Source organism: Cibotium barometz, chromosome 51 (genome assembly GCF_041138505.1).
Source record: "Cibotium barometz isolate CiBa-2024 chromosome 51, ASM4113850v1, whole genome shotgun sequence".
In the NCBI taxonomy this organism is placed as follows: domain Eukaryota; kingdom Viridiplantae; phylum Streptophyta; class Polypodiopsida; order Cyatheales; family Cibotiaceae; genus Cibotium; species Cibotium barometz.
The window spans coordinates 30,441,590-30,447,527 of NC_141096.1; the positions used below are offsets into that span (position 1 = coordinate 30,441,590).

Here is a 5,938-nt window from a genome sequence, read left to right on the forward strand (position 1 = left end):
GAGGAGTAGGTGATGGGTTGCAATTTTTTTGGATAAGATCACATTGGGTCTCATAACACTACAATTTTCGATAAGAGCAGAGTGGTTCTAATAACACTAAAATTTTGGCTCAATCTTTTAAAACGATGATATCCTCTTTTGTGTAGGCGAGGCTTGGCCATAGAAAGGGGTTTTCCACCCAACTCAAAACGAGATGTGAGATATTAAACAAAAGCAATAATCTATCACTTTACTTTGCTTGTGATTTCAAGAGTGAAATATGTAGTCTTTTGTGTAGGCGAGGCTTGGCCATAGAAAGAGGTGTTCCACCCAACTCAAAACGAGACGTGAGATATTAAACAAAAGCAATAATCTATGACTTTACTTTTCTTGTGATTTCAAGACCATCAATTTTGATCTTGTGATTTCCAGAGTGAAATATGTAGTATTTACAACGAGCACCTATCTATATATCATTACCCAACCACCACCTGTTGTATCATTACTTACTCAGGGTTGCTGGTTCTCTGGGCGGTGGTGCTTGGGCCGAGGGGCAAGTGACCACTGACCATACTGGTTCTTTATGAGGCCCTTGTTTCTTTCCTGCCACCAATGGGATGGGAAAAATAGCTTATGCACCAAAAAGTCGGATGACTTGTTCACTAGGGCAGGGTTTCGAGCGAACACAGACGCAAACTTCCGCCCGAATCCCTGGAAGCCATCTAGTGTGTGTAGGTAGACCTCAAGATTGTGGTGGAGATTCAGGTTTCGTGTGGAGAAGAAAGAAGGCTTTCGGAGGTGGGGTGAAACATGACTATCGAGGCGGAGCTCCTGGCCCACGTGGAAGTAGGCCCATGGCCACAAGTCGAGCAGTGGGCCGCAACCCATGGCTGCTATGGCGCCCCACACCCCTCTTTCATTCACGTTGAATCCAGGTACCTTAGGCACCGTGTCATGCACATTGACCACCCTCAACACCTTCAACCCCAACTCCTCCACTCTGTGCTTGAAGGCCAAGTTTCCCACCCTAGGCCCTGCGAAAGAGAAGACCGTTATAATCGGTGCCTGCCCAGCTCCGCCGCCGTTCCACTGACCTATGTTGGCTGATATGTCATAACCGCTCAACACAGCCAGTGCCGCCCCAAGGCTGTGTCCTGTTATGGTTATGCTCACCTTCTCCCCTTCATACTTCTTCAACAGCTTCTTCAGCGCACATGCCAATTGCTCCCTGGCGCTCGTGTCATTGAACTTGGACCCCGCCTTCTTGGAAGTGTACAAGCTTAGGAAACCCTTTTCCACCCTCACCTTTTTCTGGCCTGGCTCGAAATCCGGACGCGTTTGAACGTCTGTGAGATCTGCGACCCATTCCGTGCCCATGACTGTGCCCCTCCATGCGACGAGGATGTCTCTTCTACCCAGCCGTTTCATCTCTTTGTCGGTGGCCACTGCCACGTAGGCAATCCAGTTGGAGTCCCCGGTCCACCGCTCCGATGCATCCCTCTCTGACAGGAGGAGGAACTTGGGCAGCTTGATGTCCAATGTGGCGAAGAGGTACCTGGTCACCTCGTAGCCGCAGTCCTCCTTGTCGACCTTCTTGAAAAGATCCCGGGCGGCATACCTGCTGCTGCCACAGTAGACCGAGTGACTGTCGGAGTCGAACGCGTCGTAGTTAACCTGCGCGAGCTCACCATAGCGGATGATTTCCGCCCGGAGGGTCTGATCCAATGGCTCCACGTCGAGGAAGCCCTTCCAGTTGTTTTGCCCTTGAATTTCCTTCCACACACTTGCCAAGTGGCTAGTCCCCTCGCTTGACGTGGCTTTACTATATTGTCTAGCGGGCGGGCAAACCATAATTTGTACACTAGAGCTCATAGCTGCGCGCGAGGGCTCCATTGGTACAGAGCGAATAGCGGGCGGGTACTCCATTAGTACAGAGCTTGTAACGGCCAATGACGCTGATAATGCCGTAGGAGAGCTTATGCGCGAGAGCGAGGAGGAGATGTTTTCACTAGATTGGCGATTAGACCGGAGATGTTTTCACCCATAAAAAGCTGCAATATTGATAAAGCCGTCAAATGACACGTGCCTTATTTCTCAAGGGAGGCCACCCAGCAGAGTCAGCATAGGTACGCCACACCTTTCACAGATTCTGGCGGCTAACAGCTGGTCGGCGCTCCACCTCAGCATGCCAAGCCACCTCCGCCGGGATGCTCGATTGTTGTCGGCCTCTGACCCGCACATTCTTCATAACTAGCATGTGACCTGCGAGTTGTTGCAAGCATGCACATGTGAGGGTATGTTTCTCTAAAAATATGTGTGTACAAACGTACACTCAAGTGTGTTTGTGCATGTACGTGTGACTATGTGTGCATATGCATGATTACAAGTGTGTGTATGTATTTATATACATACATACATACACAAACAAACACACAATATATATATATATATCTAAAGTTCATAAATAAATATGAGCTTCAAACTCTTCTTCATCACTAACAAGATCAACATCCTTCATCATCAACTTGATCTTCGTCTTCAGAATTTACCTTGCTGAGAATGTTCACAACTAGGTCTCCTCTACAACCCGCTTGCCTTTACACTTGCTCGATGCCAAACCGGTCCGCTTCCATGCCCTAGGTCTTTACTAATACACGTGTGGCTCTCATGCCAAGCCACGCGTTGTTACCCTCGCTACTTCGGCAAGCAACACACGACACGCTCGTTATAGTCCACCCCTTCTCTCTTGTACCTCTAGCATGTGTCAAACCCTTCGTCTCAGTTCCTTCACCCACCCTACTTCTCTAGAAGTCCATGGCGATTAATATTGACAATGAATGTGGCAAACCTTGGAAAATTACTAAAATAATTAAAAAAAACCTTAAATATAATTGAGAAATCACCATAAGTAGAGATATATCCAGCATTATAATCCAAATAGGTTATGAATTTACAAAGTAGGTTCCTACATGCAACAATAAAATGATCTCGACTCATTATTAAATTTTCCTAAACCTTACTAAGAAATGAGAGATAGAATTTCTATGACAAAAAATGTATGGTAATTAAATCAATGAAATTTACTTCTTAGAATCTCTTTTTATTTATTGAGTCTTTGATACCCAAAATATGGCAATAGTGTGAGCTTATATGGTGATTTATTTTAGTTATACTAATAAATCAATGTCTCCCCACTAAAGTAATTGGTCAAGAATATATATCTAAATATTTCAATTTTAGCTAGAAGAAAAGGTAATGGGTCTCAACTTTTAAAATTGCATTGATAACAAAACAATGTTTATGAACCCTTGCTTATATTTAGATCACCAGCTGCAAAGCATAACATTCTAAAGAACATGCATGCAAGATTTAAACTTAGTCTATGATTGTTTGATTAGATATAAAAATCCTCAAAGTTATTTTTTTTAAGACAGCTAAATATTTTAGAATTTTCAATAAGACCTAAATTTTGGAGTTCTAATTGATTTTGGAGCCTAAGATGGTTTGTATTACACGATATATATATATTTGTGAAGAAATTTATATCCAAAAACTTTGAAAAGCAATGAGAAATTGGCTAATTAAAGCTATGAGAAATCGGCTAATTAAAGCTTTTGATCCTAATATAGTCCAAATAGCTATGCATTTTGATTATAATGTAGCCTATGAGTTCTTATGAAATTAAAAAGCCTTGACGTAACCAATGTGATCCCAAATAAATCCTAATTTTCCTCCTCTATATAGCTGATGATATGAAAATAGGAAAAGTTTGAGTTTCACTATCCATGTGTTCTAAATAACTCCATAAAGTTGGCCAGTAAACATGACATAAATATGTCCACATACACTTTTATGTCTTACTTACCTATAAATGCAAACTTATACATACCTTTATGTGGCAATAGAGGCATTGCTATGTGTGTGAGGTTTACGACACACCTAGCGACACCTACTCATGGATTACTTTATTTTTAAGAGTACAAACCCACTATTTTTAAGAGTACAAACCCACTATTTTTCAAAGAGAATATATATGCACATTTTTTCTCTCAAAGAGTAGTGAATGGTTTACCGAAAAGATCACATGTAAAAGAAGGAGAAAAAAACCCGTATGGTTATATGTATGTAAAATGATGTGAGGCTTAGTTGGCACACACACATATACATAGAAAAAAGATCTTACTACATAGAGATTCTTATTTTTGGAACAAAACCTAAAAAGAGTGTGCAATACCATTTATCTAGAATTTTTCTCTTGACGTTTTTGTAGGGAGGGAAGGCTTAAGGACACCTTGATAGCACCACTCGGAGAGAATTTATATGGGTTTCACATAACAACACATTTAAAAGTAAAATTATGGGTGCCTTTACGTAACAATAGGGGTGCCACTTTGTTTGTGCCATTTAATGACACACCTGGCCAATAATTGTTACACGTGCATCATCGAATAATTTTTTTAAAGAGTTCAAACCCATAATTTTTCTAGCTTCTTTTTGTTTCAAAGAGTTGTGAATGGTTTAAAGAAGAGAGAACATTTGTGTAAGACAAGGAGAGAAAAAAGTAGTGTGGTTTCCTATAGATAAAATGATGTAAGTTCTAGTTGACACACACCTCTATACATAGTAAGAAGAACTGGTTACAAATTAGGAGTTTATTTTTGAAACAAAAATAATGAAGATTGTATCATACCACCCACCTATCTAGAGTTTTGGCTTTTGAAGTTTTCTAGAAAGTTATCTATAATTAAACTTGCATTTCCACATGCTTGAAACCACCCACTTATCTAGACTTTTTGCTTTTGAAGTTTTCTAAAAAGTTTTTATAATTAAACATGAGTTTCCACAAATCTATTTAAACATGTCTACTGTACTCATTAGTAGAAGATTTGGCAAACAAATATTGGCTTATTAATTTTTATTGATATTGTTACATATCCCTGTATTTATTTGAAAAGTAACTAAAAGCTAGGTAGATGACTATAAGAACTAAAAACACTTCAATTCTTTTTTGAAATCACACAAAAAAATAAAAAAATAAAATTTCAACGTTTTTTTCGACCCTCATTTTGATGCTTATTTCAACATAAGCATGGATGATTTTTTCGACATTTATTTCGTCGCTCATTTCGACGACGCGAGTACCATCGAAACTAGCCGTCGAAAATAGAAGACCTTGTAGAAGTGCAAAAACTATTTCTAAATGCTCCAACTAATTTCCCATCAAACAAGGTCATGCACAAGGCTTATGTTTCAACCTCTCAAGGCTTAGAATCTATTCATGCAAATACATGTAACAAGAAACTTAGGACAGAAAGTTTTTGCTTGCATTCATATGTGTCTGTGTGTGAGCACTTATGTGTCTATATGTGTCTGTGCATGCACATGTGAGGGTATGTTTCTTTAAAAATATGTGTGTACACACATACACTCAAGTGTGTTTGTGCATGTATGTGTGAATATGTGTGCATGCATGATTGCAAGTGTGCGTGTGTATTTTTATACATATATAAATACATACACACACACATAATAGATATATATATCTAAAGTTCATAAATATGATCCACCTCACACACACACCCACCCCCCTCCCCCCACACACATGCATGTGCAACAGTACATCTTTGACACATCATGCCACGTTCACACATACATGCACGCACATATAAATCTTTGTATCAAATGCATCTATATTTATACATGTGCATGCTTTTGAGTAGGGTATACATTTATGTGTATTTGTGTGTGTGTGTGTGTGTGTGTGTGAGAGAGAGAGAGAGAGAGAGAGCGAGAGAGAGGGTATATAAATATTTGTGTGTGTGTGTGTATGTGAGGGAGAGAGAAAGGGTTTATAAATATTATATAGGGAATGTATGTGTGTATATGTGTGTGTGTGTGTGTATAGATTAGTGTGTATTTGTATGCTTATGTATATTGTGGTGCTCTCTCTCTCTTGATC

The 5,938-nt window shown here is 39.9% G+C and overlaps 1 pseudogene; it reads right to left on the reverse strand.

The window, feature by feature from the left end:
* Positions 1-377: 377 nt before the first annotated feature.
* On the reverse strand, positions 378-1,995 carry LOC147609524 (phospholipase A1-Igamma1, chloroplastic pseudogene; annotated as a pseudogene).
* Between the last annotated feature and the right edge of the window lie 3,943 nt (positions 1,996-5,938).